Source organism: Nyctibius grandis, chromosome 36 (genome assembly GCF_013368605.1).
Source record: "Nyctibius grandis isolate bNycGra1 chromosome 36, bNycGra1.pri, whole genome shotgun sequence".
Taxonomy (NCBI): Eukaryota; Metazoa; Chordata; class Aves; order Nyctibiiformes; family Nyctibiidae; genus Nyctibius; species Nyctibius grandis.
Window position 1 is genome coordinate 102,045 of NC_090693.1, and position 16,190 is coordinate 118,234.

A 16,190-nucleotide genomic window follows, 5' to 3' on the forward strand; every position below is an offset into this window, starting at 1 on the left:
CGACTGGGCCGCGCCGCGCCTGGAGCCACGCCCCTTCCCCCTCCCCCTCCCCCTCCCCCCCAGCCGCGCGCGCGCAGCCAGGGACCGGGGCCGGGCCCTCGCGGGGGCTCATGGGAAATGGAGTACGCGGCGCCGCCATCTTGGAGCGGGGGGGGCAAGAGGTTGGTGGGCGATGGGGATTTGGGGGGCTCAGAGGGGTTGGGGGGGCTCAGGGAAGGGTTGGGGGAACGGGGAGGCAGGAGGTTGTGGGGCTGATGGGGATTTGGGGGGCTCAGGGAAGGGCTGGGGGGCTCAGAGGGGTTGGGCGAAGTGGGGGGGCAGAAGGTTGGGGGGGCTGATGGGGGGTTGGGGAGTGCAGGGAAGGGTTGGGGGGCTCAGAGGGGTTGAGTGAACGGGGGGGCAGGAGGCTGGGGGGCTGATGGGGATTTTGGGGGGCTCGAGGGTGTTGGGGGGCTCAGAGGGGTTGGGGGAATTGGGGGAGCAGGAGGTTGGGGGGCTGATGGGGATTTAGGGTGCTCAGGGAAGGGTTGGGGGGCTCAGAGGGGTTGGGGGAAGTGGGGGGGCAGAAGGTTGTGGGGCTGATGGGGATTTGGGGGGCTGATGGGGGGTTGGGGAGGGCAGGGAAGGGTTGGGGAAGTGGGGGGGGCAGGAGGTTGGGGGGCTCAGGGAAGGGTTGGGGGGCTTAGAGGGGTTGGGGGAAGTGGGTAAGAGGTTGGGGGGCTGATGGGGATTTGGGGGGCTGATGGGGGCTTGGGGAGCACAGGGAAGGGTTGAGGGGGCTCAGAGGGGTTGGGGGAAGTGGGGGGGCAGAAGGTTGGGGGGCTGATAGGGATTTAGGGGGCTCGAGGGAGTTGGGGCTCAGAGGGGTTGGGGGAACGGGGGGGCAGGGGGTTGGGGGACGATGGGGATTTGAGGGGCTCGAGGGGGTTGGGGGGGCTCAGGGAAGGGTTGGGGGAAGTGGGGGCGCAGGAGGTTAGGGTCTGATCGGGATTTGGGGGGCTCAGGGAAGGGCTGGGGAGCACAGAGGGGTTGGGGGAACTGGGGGGGTAAGAGGCTGGGGGGCTGATGGGGATTTGGGGGGCTGATCGGGATTTGGGGGACTCAGGGAAGGGTTGGGGGGCTCAGAGGGGTTGGGGGAAGTGGGGGGGCAGGAGGTTGTGGGGCTGATGGGGATTTGGGGGGCTGATGGGGGTTGGGGAGGGCAGGGAAGGGTTGGGGGGCTCAGAGGGATTGAGAGAATTAGGGGGGCAGGAGGTTGGGGGTCTGATGGGGATTTGGGGACTCGGGGGGCTGGGGGGCTCAGGGAAGGGTTGGGGGAAGTAGGGGGGCAGGAGGCTGGGAGGCTGATGGGGATTTGGGGGGTTGGGGAGTGCAGAGAGGGGTTGGGGGAATTGGGGGGGCAGAAGGTTGTGGGGCTGATGGGGATTTGGGGGCTCAGAGGGTTGGGGGGCTGAGGGAAGTGTTGGGGGGCTCAAAGGGTTTGGGGGAAGTGGGGGAGCAGGAGGTTGGGGGGCTGGTGGGGATTGGGGGGCTCAGGGAAGGGTTGGGGGGCTCAGAGGGGTTGGGGGAACTGGGGGGGCAGGAGGCTGGGGGGCTGATGGGGATTTGGGGAGCTTCGGGGGTTGGGGGGCTCAGGGAAGGGTTGGGGCGGCTCAGAGGGGTTGGGAGAAGTGGGGGGGCAGGACATTGGGGGGCTGATGGGGATTTGGGGGGCTGATGGGGTGTTGGGGAGCACAGGGAAGTGTTGGGGGGGCTCAGAGGGGTTGGGGCAAGTGTGGGGGCAGGAGGTTGGGGGGCTGGTAGGGATTGGGGGGCTCAGGGAAGGGTTGGGGGGCTCAGAGGGGTTGGGGGAAGTGGGGGGTAAGAGGTTGGGGGTCTAATGGGGATTTGGGGGGCTGATGGGGATTTGGGAGGCTCGGAGGGTTGGGGGGCTCTGGGAAGAGTTGGGGGGCTTAGAGGGGTTGGGGCAAGTGTGGGGACAGGAGGATGGGGGCCTGATGGGGAGTTGGAGGGTTGGGGGGCTCAGGGAAGGGTTGGGAGAAGTGGGGGACAGAAGGTTGGGGGGCTAATGGGGAGTTGGGGGATTGGGGAGCTCAGGGAAGGGTTGGGGGAAGTGGGGGCGCAGGAGGTTGGGGGGCTGATGGGGATTAGGGGGGCTCAGGGAAGGGCTGGGGGGCTCAGAGGGGTTGGGGGAACTGGGGGGGCAGGAGGCTGGGGGGCTGATGGGGATTTGGGGAGCTTCAGGGGTTGGGGGGCTCAGGGAAGGGTTGGGGCGGCTCAGAGGGGTTGGGAGAAGTGGGGGGCAGGACATTGGGGGGCTGATGGGGATTTGGGGGGCTGATGGGGTGTTGGGGAGCACAGGGAAGTGTTGGGCGGGCTTAGAGGGGTTGGGGGAAGTGGGGGGGGCAGGAGGTTGGGGGGCTGATGGGGATCAGGGGGGCTCAGGGAAGGGTTGGGGAGCTCAGAGGGTTTGTGGGAACTGGGGGGGTAAGAGGTTGGGGGGCTGCTGATGTAAGGCTGGTGAACGGCTCCGACTCCTGCACGGGCCGCCTGGAGGTGTCTACAACGGCATCTGGGGTGGTGTGTGACCACCAGGACCTCGATGGAGCCCGCACGGTCTGCCGGCAGCTAGGCTGCGGGACAGCGCTGTCGGCCATCAGCAGGGCTGGCTACGGGTGAGGAGCAGACCCCATCTGGCTCGGCAACGTACGCTGCGCGGGGACGGAGACCAACCTTTCCAAGTGAAGACACCAGCGTTGTGTGCTCGGGTGAGGAACACGCACCCACCATGACTTGCATCAGCTGCTGTGGACAACCAAAGGGTTAAACAGCAGGCAGGACATCGTCTTGCCCCTTGTTATTAATTGCTTGTCCCTTTTTTTTGACTGGTAGCCACTTCTTATTGACTGGTTGTCCCTTGCTGCTGACTGGTTGTCCCTTGCTGTTAAGTGGTCATCCTTTCTTGTTGACTGGTCGCCCCTTGTTGTTGACTCGTTGCCCCTTGCTGTTGACTGGTCGTCCCTTCTTGACTGGTTGCCCCTTCTTGTTGACTGGTTGCCCCTTGCTGGTGACTGGTCATCCCTTCTTGACTAGCCATCCCTTCTTGACTGGTCGTCCCTTCTTGTTGACTGATTGCCCCTTGCTGTTGACTGGTCATCCCTTCTTGACTGGTCGTCCCTTGTTGTTGACTGGTCGTCCCTTGTTGTTGACTGGTCGTCCCTTGTTGTTGACTGGTCATCCCTTCTTGTTGACTGGTTGCCCCTTCTTGTTGACTCGTTGCCCCTTGCTGTTGACTGGTCGTCCCTTCTTGACTGGTTGCCCCTTCTTGTTGACTGGTTGCCCCTTCTTGTTGACTGGTCATCCCTTCTTGTTGACTGGTAGCCAATTCTTGTTGACTGGTCGTCCCTTCTTGTTGACTGGTCGCCACTTCTTGTTGACTGGTTGCCCCTTGTTGTTGACTGGGTGTCCTCTGATTGTACAGTGAGTGTAGGCACCCAGCTAACCCCTCCCTACCTAATTTTGTGAACGATTAGCCTCTTCACACCATTGCTTCTGGCAATTTCCAAATGCTGTTCTCACCTTCCAAAGCTCTCCACATCTCCTGGCATCAAGGCTGCAGCTCCCCGGCCATTTCTCAGCCCACCCGCCACCTGACTTCACAGGGATGAGCCCCTTCACGGGCACAGCCTCAACAGATGCCATCCAGGCTTGCTGGGCAGAAGACCCTGCTCCTAAGCATTGCCAGCCATGGCATGCCCAGCAAAGTCTCTGACCGTTTGCTCCATGGTGGTGTTTGCAGGGGCACCAGCTCCAGGTTCAACCTCGTGGTAGAGGTGAATCACAGAATCAATGAGGTTGGAAGAGCCCTCTGGGATCATCAAGTCCAACCATTGCCCTGACACCACCATGTCAACTAGACCAGGGCACTAAGTGCCATGTCCAGTCTTTTCTTAAACACCTCCAGAGATGGTGACTCCACCACCTCCCTGGGCAGCCCCTTCCAATGGCTAATGACCCTTGAATGGCTCAAGTTTCTGCTCTGGTAGAGTTCAAGTCCTCCACGATGGCAAATGTGGCACCATGTGTGACGACAGCTGGAGCCTGATGGACACCGAAGTGGTCTGCAGGGAGGTGGGCTGCGGCCAAGCATTGTCAGCTCCATTCACGGCTGCCTTTGGGCAGGGATTGGGGCCCATCTGGCTGGTTGAAGTAACCTGAGCTGGGATGGAAGCTGCCCTTCCTCTATGCCACACCATGTCCTGGGGAACCCATAACTGCAACCACGGAGAGGATGCTGGCACTGAATGCACAAGTAACTCTTGACTCCTACCCCATCAGGGCTGGCACCAGGGCTATCATAGTCTTCTTTTTTTTGTTGTTTTTGAGGGAGGAGTAGAGAAAAGAGCCCACCTTTGAAATGGTCCTGGATGTAGATGTCTCCATTGCAGCCCTGCCAATGGAGGCAGGAAGAATCCCCTGATGGGCAGGTGTTTGCTGGGGAAGGGAAGAGGGAGCTTCAGAGGGGACATCCATCCAGATGCCACCTGCCAGGACCTTTAAGATCAGGTCCAACCGTTAACCTAACTGCCAAGCCCACCACTAAACCATATCCCTAAGCACAACATCTACACATCTTTTAGATACCTCCAGGGATGGTGACTCCACCACTGCCCTGGGCACCCTGTCCCAATGCTTGACAACCCTTTCGGTGAAGAAATTTTTCCTGATCTCCAATCTAAACCTCCCCTGGTGCAACTTGAGGCCGTTTCCTCATGTCCTATCACTTCTTACTTGGGAGAAGAGACCTACATCTTCCTCGCTACACCCTCCTTTCAGGTAGCTGTAGAGAGCAGTAAGGTCTCCCCTCAGCCTCCTTTTCTCCAGACTAAACACCCCCAGGTCCCTCAGACGCTCCTCATCAGACTTGTGCTCCACCAGCTTCGTTGCCCTTCTCTGGACTCGCTCCAGCACCTCGATGTCTTTCTTGTAGTGAGGGGCCCAAAACTGAACACAGGATTCGAGGTGCGGCCTCACCAGTGCCGAGTACAGGGGGGATAAGGATGATGAGTTTGGGGAGATGGTGAGCACCTAAGAGGAGTCTGCTCTTCTCATTTTGTGTGGGTGACCTCTTCACCCTCCAGCTGCAAGGTTCTGGGATGACTGAAGGACGGGGCAGATCCAGACCTGTCACCTCCTGGGACAAACAGATGTTTTTGGTGCTTGTCTCTTTTCAGAACCGACTCGGGTCTGGCTGGTGAATGGCTCCAGCGACTGTGCAGGGCAAGTTGAGGTCCACCACAACCAGCAGTGAGGGATGGTGTGTGACGACAGCTGGGACCTGAGCGGTGGTCTGCTGGCAGCTGGGCTGTGGGCTGGCCATATCAGCACCCGGCAGGGCTCCGTTTGGGCAAGGACATGGTCCCATCTGGCTGGACGAAGTGAACTGCACAGGGACAGAAAGTGCCATCACTGAACGCAGCTTCAAGCCCTGGGGAGCCCATAGCTGCAACCATGCTGAAGATGCGGGTGTCATGTAAGGCTGGTCCAGGTCATGGCTTCAGAAATAACTCAGTGGAGAAACATCTCACCCACCCTGCTCACGTTAAGCCTCTTACCTCTGTATAGAAACCAATTTCAGGCTGTCTGAAATTTCAGCTCCCCTTGGCCACCATGAGGACTTTCTCTCAGGAGAACAAGTGTCTGTCCCCAGCCACCACCTTGCTCTGCCCTATAACCCCTTAACTGGTCCCTTGACTCTTCCGCTATGAGCATCCTTTCCTTTTTCATACGTGCACAGTGCTAACATGACATGATGTACTGTAAAGTCCATTGAACCTCCCCTCTACCTTGGGTCCATCTTGTCTGGTTGGACTACCAGGACATCAGCATCTAGTGCCACTTGCGATGTGCTGGCCTCCTGCCACCACTCCAGATGGGGGTGGGTCTCCCATTCAGCCCTGGTCACAACTGCCCCCTCCTCGTGGGTTTCTCGGATGCCTGAGGGCACCTAAAATGGGATCAGATGCTTACGTTTATGCCGGTGACAGTCTCCACATCACCTTGCAAGTGGCCACCATTTGAGGGCCCATCTTCCAACGCACGGGCAAGAAACACGTATGTGTTTGACCTCCACATCTTTCATAATTCCAGGACCAGCTCAGCTCCAGCTGGTGAATGGCTCCAGCTGCTGCTCCAGGAGGGTCGAGGTGCTTCATAACCAGCAGTGGGGGACAGTGTGTGACAACAGCTGAGTCCTGAGCAATGCCAAGGTGGTGTGCCTGCAGATGGGCTGTGAGGTGGCCATATCAGCTCCAGGCTCAGCTCAGTTTAGACCAGGGTCCAACCATATCTGGCTGGGTGATGTTCAGTGCACAGGGGCAGACGCTACCCTCTCCAAATTCAGCTCCAGGATGGGGGAACCCATTAGCTGCCACCATGGGGAAGATGCTGGTGTTGTGTGCTCAGGTCATTATTTTTTTTTCTCTCTAATGGCATTATTCAGTGTTGGGAGTGCTGGGCTGTGTGGCTGGAAAGGTGGAGGGTGACTTTGCTGGTGGCATGGTCTCTGAGCCTGGGTAGCACCAAACCCTACAGAACAGCACAGAATCACAGAATCAATCAGGTTGGAAGAGACCTCTGGGATCGAGTCCAACCATTGCCCTGACACCACCATGTCAACTAGACCAGGGCAATAAGTGCCATGTCCAGTCTTTTGTTAAACACCTCCAGAGATGGTGACTCCACCACCTCCCTGGGCAGCCCCTTCCAATGTCTAATGACCCTTGCTGAGAAGAAATGCTTCCTGATGGCCAACCTGACCCTCGCCTGGCAAAGCTTGAGGCTGTGTCTTCTTGTCCTGTCGCTGGTTGCCTGGGAGAAGAGGCCGACTCACACCCCGCTACAACCTCCCTTCAGGTAGTTGTAGACTGCAATAAGGTCACCTCTGAGCCTCCTCTTCTCCAGGCTAAACAACCCCAGCTCCCTCAGCCGTTCCTTGTAGGTCAGACCCTCCAGACCCTTCACCAGCTTGGTCGCCCTCCTCTGCACTCGCTCCAACACCTCAACATCTTTCTTGAAGTGCGGGGCCCAGAACTGGACACAGGATTCAAGGTGCGGCCTCACCAGTGCCAAGTACAGAGGGACAATCACTTCCCTAGACCAGCTGGCTACACTATTCCTAATAGAGGCCAGGATGCCATTGGCCTTCTTGGCCACCTGGGCACACTGCTGGCTCATGTTTAGCTGGCTGTCGATCAGCACCCCCAGGTCTCTTTCCGCCGGGCCGCTCTCTAACCACTCTTCCCCCAGCCTGTAGTGCTGCATGGGGTTGTTGTGGCCCAAGTGTAAGACGCCAGTGGTCAGGAAGGGAAGAGTTTTACAAATTCCACTGCTTTTATCCTTTTCCAGCAAGCATGTCTGAATTTTCTCTACTTCAGCAGTTTTCTTATTCTAGCAGACGTTAATTAAAGCCTAGCTTTAAATATCCATGGAGACCAGCTTCAGGGCAGGTAAGACTGCACTGGGGAAGGGATCTGCAGCAAAAGGGCCGACGAAAAGCTCTTTTTGGGACTTTTTTGAAGCCGGGAAAAGCCCTTTGCCTTTGCTGAGGGCTGTCTGTTGGTGGGCAGGCTGCTGAGATAGCCCGGGCGGAGCCAGCACCACCCACCGTTGATCAGGTGATAAGAAGCCTCCAGGAGGGCAGCGACTAGTCCCTGCCCACAGGGCATAGGGCGAGCAAACAGTGATTGTGTGTGCCCCGGGGCGGGGGGGGGTCCACAGCCGTTTGCATCTCGTTGGGCAGTTACAGATGGAGATAAGGATCCATCCAGTGAGTCGCCCACGGCTTGTCACTGATCCCCACATCTTATGACTTCTTCAACTAAGAAGAAAAGGAGGGTAATTGTAGTAGGCGACCCTCTTCTGAGGGGAACAGAGGGGCCCATTTGTCGACCAGACCCACCCACAGGGAAGTCTGCTGCCTCCCTGGGGCTCAGGTTAGAGATGTTAAAAGGAAGCTCACTGCTCTGGTGCAGCCCTCTGATTATTACCCTTTGTTAGTTATCCAGGTTGGTAATGATGAGGTTGTAGAGAGAAGTCTAAAGGCAATCAAAAATGGCTTCAAGGCACTGGGGCAACTAATTGAAGGTTCATGTGCGCAGGTGGTGTTTTCATCAATACCTCCAGTGGTAGGGAAAAACACTGAAAGAGGGTGGAAAACACACCTGATTTAACACATGGTTCAGAGACTGGTGCCACCATCGGAATTTTGGGTTCTTTGATCATGGGGAAGTTTATATGGCACCCGGTCTGCTGGCGACAGATGGAGTACATCTGTCTCAAAGGGGAAAAAGGATCCTCGCACAGGAGTTGGTGGGGCTCGTTGAAAGGGCCATGGGGGACACACATCTGTGACTATGGAGGTGATGTTGGTGTGGTGTGCTCAGGAAACATGGCCACCACCAGTTTAGAGAAGGGTCTCGGCATGCCCCAACCCTGGAAAAACTCAAGGTCAGGTTGGACAGGGCTCTGAGCAACCTGATCTAGTTGAAGATGTCCCTGCTTATTGCAGGAGGCGTTGGATTAGATGACCTAGGGTCTAAGAATAAGTCTTATGAGAAGCAGCTGAGGGAACTGGGGTGGTTTGGTCTGGAGAAAAGGAGGCTCAGGGGAGACCTTATCACTCTCTACAACTACCTGAAAGGAGGTTGTAGCGAGGTGGGTGTCATCCCAGGTAACAAGTGATAGGACAAGAAGAAACGGCCTCAAGTTGCACCAGGGGTGTTTATATTGGATATCAGGAAAAATTTCTTCACCAAAAGGGTTGTCAAACATTAGAACAGGCTGCCCAGGACAGTGGTGGAGTCACCATCCCTGGAGGGATTTAAAAGACGTGTAGATGTGGCACTTAGGGACATGGTCTAGTGGTGGACTTGGCAGTGTTAGGTTAACGGTTGGACTCGATTTAAGGGTCTTTTCCAACCTAAATGATGTGTGTGATCTCCTTGCTCAAGCTCAGAGAGTGCACGCCTGCCAGCGGCTCAGGAAGGAGAAACAGGGATGTGCACACTGGAGAGTGAAGTTGGGCTTTCATTCAGCACAAGCTGGGTCCTACGTTTGTAGACCCCACTGGAATCGTCTTGAGCACCACAGCCAACAATGTCATCTCAGGATGGGGGTTCCCAAGTATGTGCTTAGCACAAGTTGGAGTGGAATGATCTTGGCCATAGGAAATATTATGATGAAAACCTTCCAGGAGGAAAAGCTGCAGCATAGGGAATATCCTCATGGCTGAGCTGGGAAGCTGGGGGTCGTGGTTGGTGTTGGAAAGACTTGTCCCAGTATCCAACCTTGCCCTTCTCTTCCCACCTAACTTCAGACAAACCTCAAGGCTTCTGTGGTCCCCTCAAGGCCAGTGGGAACAGAGAGGTATCTCCATGTCCTTCTAAGAAGGATGTCTGCATCCAGTGCATTATCCAGGACTGGATGCACTTGCTTGGGAGCCACCTGGACTCAAATGCAGTCTCCTTGGGTAGAGTACCGCATGGGTGGTACATCCCACAGGCACTTCTGTCTTAACTGGTCACCCAGGCTTCTTTGAGGAGAGAAACTGGTGACCGTGGGATGTGGTTTGCAGAAGGGACCATTCTGCAATCATCCAGCCTTGGTAGGGCCCACCAGGAATAAGCTGCTCTGCAGATCGCCCTGCTTGGAACAGTCAGAGTGGTGGCACCTTGAATGGCCTTGGCTTTCTGAATGGTCCACCCTTGAGGCATAGACAGCACCAGACGGTGCATGGATGTGGGCGTTGAGCGTCCACGACCACTGAGAAGGTGCTACAGCACCGAGGGGACAGTGCCTGATGGTGACAGGGTCTTAGCAGAAACTTTCTTCGTATCTCCTTTCCTGAATCATATGATCACAAAACAATGTAGATTGGAAGGGATCTCTGGAGAGCTCTGGTCTGATCTTCTACTCTCTGTTAGACCAACTAGACCATGTTGTTCATGGCCTTGACCAGTGAAGATGTGAAGGTCCCCGAGGATGGAGATCCAAATGCCTTTCTCATCTCTGTTACAATATTTAACCATCCTCACAGGGGAAAAGAGTATTTTCTGCTACCTAATGGGAACTGGCCACAGCGCACACTGTGCTCGTTTATCTCCTGAATTAGTTCTGGATGAAGAGATGTTTGCTTTCTCCCCACAGGTTCTGTTACCATCAGACCTCTGCAGCCTCTGCCTCTCCTCCCATTGCTGGTCTTGATCATCCCTTCAGTCTCAGTGCTGGTCTGCGGGGCTCTTCTGTACCAGAGGAGCAGGCGAATGCAAAACAGGGCTTTTAATTCCCCCCTAGGTGAGCTCTGCTGTGGGGAAGAGGGCAACAGAGTTTGCAGAAGAAGTGTGTGGTTGGAAACAAGTTTTGTTCAAAACATTGATGTCAGCAGACTTGGGGCAGAAGTTTTTTTCCCCATGGCTCGTGTTGAAAGGGACTTCCTTTTCTGGTTTGACCTCTTCTCTCCCCTTTCCCCTTTCTCTTTCTTTCCACTCTTCCCCTTTCACTTTGACACCATCCTCCCTGCTGGGTTACGGACACGCTGGGAGGTGGGACAGCCCTTGAAGCCTCCTCAAACACTGCCTGCCCTTCCCTCAGCTGCCTGTGCTGCCTGTACATCAGACAGGAGCTGTGAGCAGAGGACAGCTCTATGGATTCCTCGCTCCCCATTGACAAAGGATGTTCCACCTCTAGCCCAAGGGGTGAGAAAAGACCAGGAATTGTGTCTGTTCCTGAAGTTTTAGGGCTGTCGTGGAGACTCTTGGAAAGTGGGGTTGAGCGGCTGGGGTTGCCTAGGTTGAACACCCTTCATGTTCTGGATCCCAACCAGGATCTGGTTGTCTCTGACATGTCCATCTCATCGCTTTGAGAAAAGCAAGCAGCAGCCGAGGTGGTTCCTGCTGGAGATGCCAACAACAAGAGCGCTCAGCACAGCCTGTGACCAGCCCAGACCTAAAACTCCAGTGATGCAGCTCCATCCCAGCACACAGCTCTTTCACCAAAGGCCCTGGACCACCTCATCTCTACAGAGCTAGGTCACTAGATCCACCACCCATCTCCATGCCCACCTCGGTCAGTTATCCTGAGCGATACAAGCATGACGCACACTGCGCGGCACCAACAGTCTGCACACAGAAGAACATTTGATGCGTAGAAATTTAAAATTTATTTTTTCAAATTTCTCTTTCAATTTTTTTTTGTGCATTTTGAAAATAAAAACATTCTCTAAGAATCTGGCAGAGTTTTACTCTTGGAGGTTTTTTTCCTTCTTTTTTTTTTATAGCCAGTCAATGGAGGCTGCAAAGTTCACCCCAAAGTATATGCCAGGGGCTTGTTTTCCTGCAGCAGTTAAGTTGAATATTTTTGCAAACTCCACCTGAAAGCTCAGTTTAGGCCTCACACAGATATTTAGAGCCATCTGAGATGCCCTAGTTCTAGGACATTGCTATGGGACTGGCAAACATGACAAAGAACCTACAGCTCACCAGATGCATCTGTACAGGAGCAACTAGATCTTGCTGATCTCTTCCACCTGCTGTATTCCCAAACACACTCCTGTGCCTTGTGTCCTTGGACATCAGTCTCCTGGGGCCTCTCAGAGGACAAGGGGCTTCTTGTGAAGGGCTTGGAGGGCACAGAGGAGCAAGTCAGCTATGCAGAGGGATGCTGGCAGGAGGTTTAAGAAGCTCTGGTCATAGGAATAAGCACTGAGTAGCACCGCAGCTCATGCCGACCCAAGTGGTATGGGACTACAAGCAGCTGAGCAGGACCCCATGCAAGCACCCTGCCGTGTGTTGGCAGGACAGAAAATAAGTAGCCAACCAGAGGGAAACAGGATGAGTGATGTGATCAATGTGGTGGCTGTGGTGGGGTAAAAGCATGAACATAGAATCATAGAATCATTTTCGTTGAAAAGGACCTTTAAGATCATCAAGCCCAACCATAAACCCAGCACTGCCAAGTCCACCACTAAACCGTGTCCCTCAGCACCATATCTACATGTCTGTAAAATACCTCCAGGAATGGTGACTCCTCCACTTTCCTGGGCAGCCTGTTCCAATGTTTGATAACCCTTTTGGTGAAGAAATTTTTCCTGACATCCAATCTAAACGTCCCCTGGTGCAACTTGAGGCCATTTTCTCTCGTCCTATCACTTGCTAACTGGAAGAAGAGATGACACCCACCTCGCTACAACCTCCTTTCAGGTAGTTGTAGAGAGCAATAAGGTCTCCAAGGCAGGGGAAGAAAGGAAACAGGTGATGCACGCTGGGTCACAGGGGCTTAGAAGATGAAGGCTTGGAGTGCCCTGAGAGGATTGACTAAGCTGGAAAACAGAAGATGGCTTGCAAGATGTGTGGACAGCATCTGCCAAGGGAAAGGAGGACTGCATGAAGAGCCCAAACACTTGGAGAACTAATGAGTAAAAGCTGATCCTACAGCATGCAGGACACTTGCAAAGGCGAACCAGACAAGACAATGGCCAAGTCTACGGCTGTGGTATGTAAGGAGGAGTGTTTAAGGCTTGTGGAAGTGCTTCTCTGAGCAGTAACTCTTTGTGTAAAACTTGTAGTAAGCCTTGAGTGAACAGTTCATAGTCAACTTGATGGTGATGTTGGGAATTTTCAGTTAATACCTGCATGGATGTGCGTTGGTCCTGGGCTCTGTTGCACTAAAAAGGAGTTGTCCACAGCACACACTCCCTAGTTTCTGCCACTTTTCCACGTCCTGTGCTCACCTTTTTGCTGTTCCCTCAATCTGAAGGTCAACAACAACAGCCTTCCTCAGGCAAGGGGGTTTGGCAGTGGGTCATCAGGGCTCCAAGCTTTTTCTGGGGAAGAGTGTGATGTTGATGGGGTTTCTTCTTCCTCCTCACCTTCTTCCATTTTTGGATTCACCTGTTTCCTGATATACCTTCACACTTTGTTCTTCCCTTATCTGCCTGCAAATCAATATTGCACTCAAAGTGACTATATATGGGTCTTTTTCTCTCTGTTGGATACTTGTTCTTTGTTACCCCTAAAACCGTCTTTGTCCAGATCCAGGCCTGCAAGCTGGCGATTGGTGAGCTCCTGATAGCCTTGGGCTTTCCAGTGTGCCCCATGTCTTATCATCCCATGCCTGTCCTCTCCACTGACTTGTCTGTTTCCACTTCTCAAGGCTTCTGTTGTAACACCAGCTTCATGTTTCTCCCTGGGCTTGAGAGCCCCAGGACACCCCTAGATACACTCCAAGGGCTGCTTCTGGAGGGTAGTAGGGACTACAGCAGGGCTGTATCTTTCACCCCTTATCCAGTCTCCCAAAGTTATCTCAGCAGGTCTTGTCCCACCGGGCACCCAGGTCCTGGCACCACAACCTGGGGTATGCAGCACACGGTCCCCTTCATGCTGCAGGAACACCCCTTAGTCAGCTGAAACACACCTTATTTCAGGCATTTTGAGATGAAAACATACATCATACATTAATAGTTCTACCTTAGGCCACAAGGACATCCTGTGCTGATCCCTGCCTTGGTCCTGCTCTCAGCTAACGAGCAGGGTAATGGCCATTCCCCTAATGACCCTAACGAGGGTAACGGAGATGCACACAGCAGGCTTTGCAAAGTTAGCTTTTCTTTCTTCTTGTTCCTAAAGCTGTGGCCCAGGGTTAAGCTCTACCTAGGAAGCACTGTTCCCTTTTCAGCCTTTTCCTGGCACAGTTTAGAGGAGTTCAGCTCCAGGGTCTTCCCTTGCATGGCTGGGTGGTCATCTCAGGCTGCTGCAGAGCCTCACGCTCCTTTATCTCCTCTGCAGATGAGCCATTCTGGACACATCCCTGGGTTGCTCCAGTTCGATGCAACCTGGATATTCGACCAGGGATGCTTGTATGGCTCTTTGCAGGGGACTGGGAGGTGAGACAGGAGATCCAGCCACCAATGTGGTGGGACAGGCAGTCCACCCACCACCCAACATCTCCTTGGGCACTAACTTTGTCTCTACAACCTGCCCATCCTTCAGGTTGTGTTTAAAGCTCATGAAGGTGGCAAGAAAGGGTTAGGAGTAGGGTAAAGCTCTTTTTAAGGGTAGAAATGGGATCTGGGTAGCTGAGTGCACGTGTCTAATGGCACTGAGGGACATAAGGGCACCTTGCAAAAAGGACTTGATACCCACGCACAGGTCTCTGAAACATCCAAGGTTGGGATGTGCTGATCCTACATGCATTTTCCAGCCTGTCCCTGCAGTCCCTTTCAGTGCCCTCTGCAAATGGGCCCTGGGGGTAACTCCAGTCCATGCTCTGCTGCCCCAGGACACTGACACTTCTGACCCATCAGTCACACTGCCTTCTCCATGGGGTGATAAATAAGGCAATGGCCCTTGCTAACAGAGATACTTCTCCATGGGATATCTATTTTTGTGTCTCCTGAGTATCATTGCAGTGATGATCCCCTGGGAGGGAGCTCCTTCAGGAGGCCCTTGGGGGAGGGTTCAGTATGGAAGACACCAAAGGATGGGCAGATGAAGGGGTGGGGGTCAGTGGCTGGGCAGGCAGCGATTTGCTTCGTATCCTCCTCCCCTACTCCCCAGTCATGACCGTGACACTGAGCACAGTTTAGGTCCCTCCCCAGTACCATCTCCTGCCCCCTCTCAGCCCTGGTGGGACTGGACTTGGCCCCTAGAGGGTCTGTGAGAACAGCTGGGGCTGCTTGGCTGCCTGTGCCAGATCCAGAACCGCAAGGATCCTCAGGGGTGGATCTGAAGGGCTACCAGGGCACATGGCAGCCCAAATGTCCGGGGATGGTGCTGGGGAGTCCTATAGCCTGGCTGCGGGGAAAGGGGCATCAGGCATGTTGGAGAAAATCACGTAATTGCCAGCGTCAGGCCCTTTATGCTAAAAATTTCCAAGATCTGAGCTTCCTCCATCCCTGTTACAGCTGATGGATTTTCCCCAGCTCAAGTTATTCCCTGGGATCTCTTCTTTGCCTTTATCTAGGTAAGAGTTTGCAACAAATTAATTCATCGTTGAAGGGGAGGATGAGAGATTTCGGATGCTTCAGATAAGCAGGAGATGCTGAGATGCGAAGGCTGAGGGGTAGCACAAGATGAGTCCACGTTGCATCATCAGCCGTGGTGGGCTGAACCATGGAAGATGCTGGCATGTGCAGACCTCAGTCATTTGCAAAAGGCCCGAGAGCCCCAGTGCAAATATCTGTGCTGGGCTGCCGTTACAGTCACTGGGAGCAGTCAGCAGAGCAAAACAAGCCGCATGAGAAGGTCCTGATGCCTTCACCCATTGCATCCCCACCGTGCAGAGAACAGTTCATGATGGTCGGTTATCAGCACATACGTGATCTCTTTGCTCTTCCTGGAAGGTGCAAGCAACTTTGACTGCAAGGCAGTCACAGGACAGTGTTTCCAACTGCTTGTCCTCGAATAAGGTGGCTATTTTCTGCCATCTAGCTACGCATCCGTGCAATGCAATGCAACAAAATTAATGGTGCATGATGTCTAGTTTTGAAGGGCAACGAAACTGGTGAAGGGTCTGGAGAACAAGTCTGATGAGGAGCAGCTGAGGGAACTGAGGTTGTTTAGTCTGGAGAAAAGGAGGCTCAGGGGAGACCTTATTGCTCTCTACAACTACCTGAAAGGAGGGTGTAGCGAGGTGGGTGTTGGTCTCTTCTCCCAGGTAACAAGAGATAGGACGAGAGGAAGCAGCCTCAAGTTGCACCCGGAGAGATTTATATTGGATATCACGAAAAATTGCTTCACTGAAAGGGTTATCAAGCATTGGAACAGGCTGCCCAGGGCAGTGGTGGAGTCACCATCCCTGGAGGGATTTAAAAGATGAGTAAACGTAGTGCTTAGGGGCATGGTTTAGTGGTGGACTTAGTAGTGTTAGGTTAACGGTTGGACTCGATGATCTTAAAGGTCTTTTCCAACCACAACAATTCTATGATTCTATGATGTGACTTTGGGACAGACTCCAGCCAGAGCATGCTATTAAATGTACACAACCTCTCAAAACTATTTTGGCAGGAGAAAGGAGACTTCTTGCACTCTGCAAGCACCCTGGGGGTGTCTCTAGATACCTGGGGTTCACCTTTCAATACCTGCAAGATGAGGCTCGGCTTTTCCCGAGCGTGAAAACCTTCATAAGTGAGCATC

The 16,190-nt window shown here is 54.2% G+C and overlaps 1 protein-coding gene and 1 long non-coding RNA gene across 2 annotated transcripts in view; one reads left to right on the top strand and one right to left on the bottom strand.

Moving 5' to 3' along the window:
- LOC137675626 (uncharacterized) overlaps positions 1–16,190 on the bottom strand; it is a 139,872-nt gene that overhangs the window by 27,225 nt on the left and 96,457 nt on the right. The window lies entirely within an intron of this gene.
- LOC137675629 (uncharacterized) lies at positions 3–5,845 on the top strand. Its single transcript, XR_011049968.1, has 3 exons — positions 3–161; positions 2,596–2,768; positions 5,235–5,845. It is a non-coding gene; the product is annotated as an uncharacterized lncRNA (long non-coding RNA).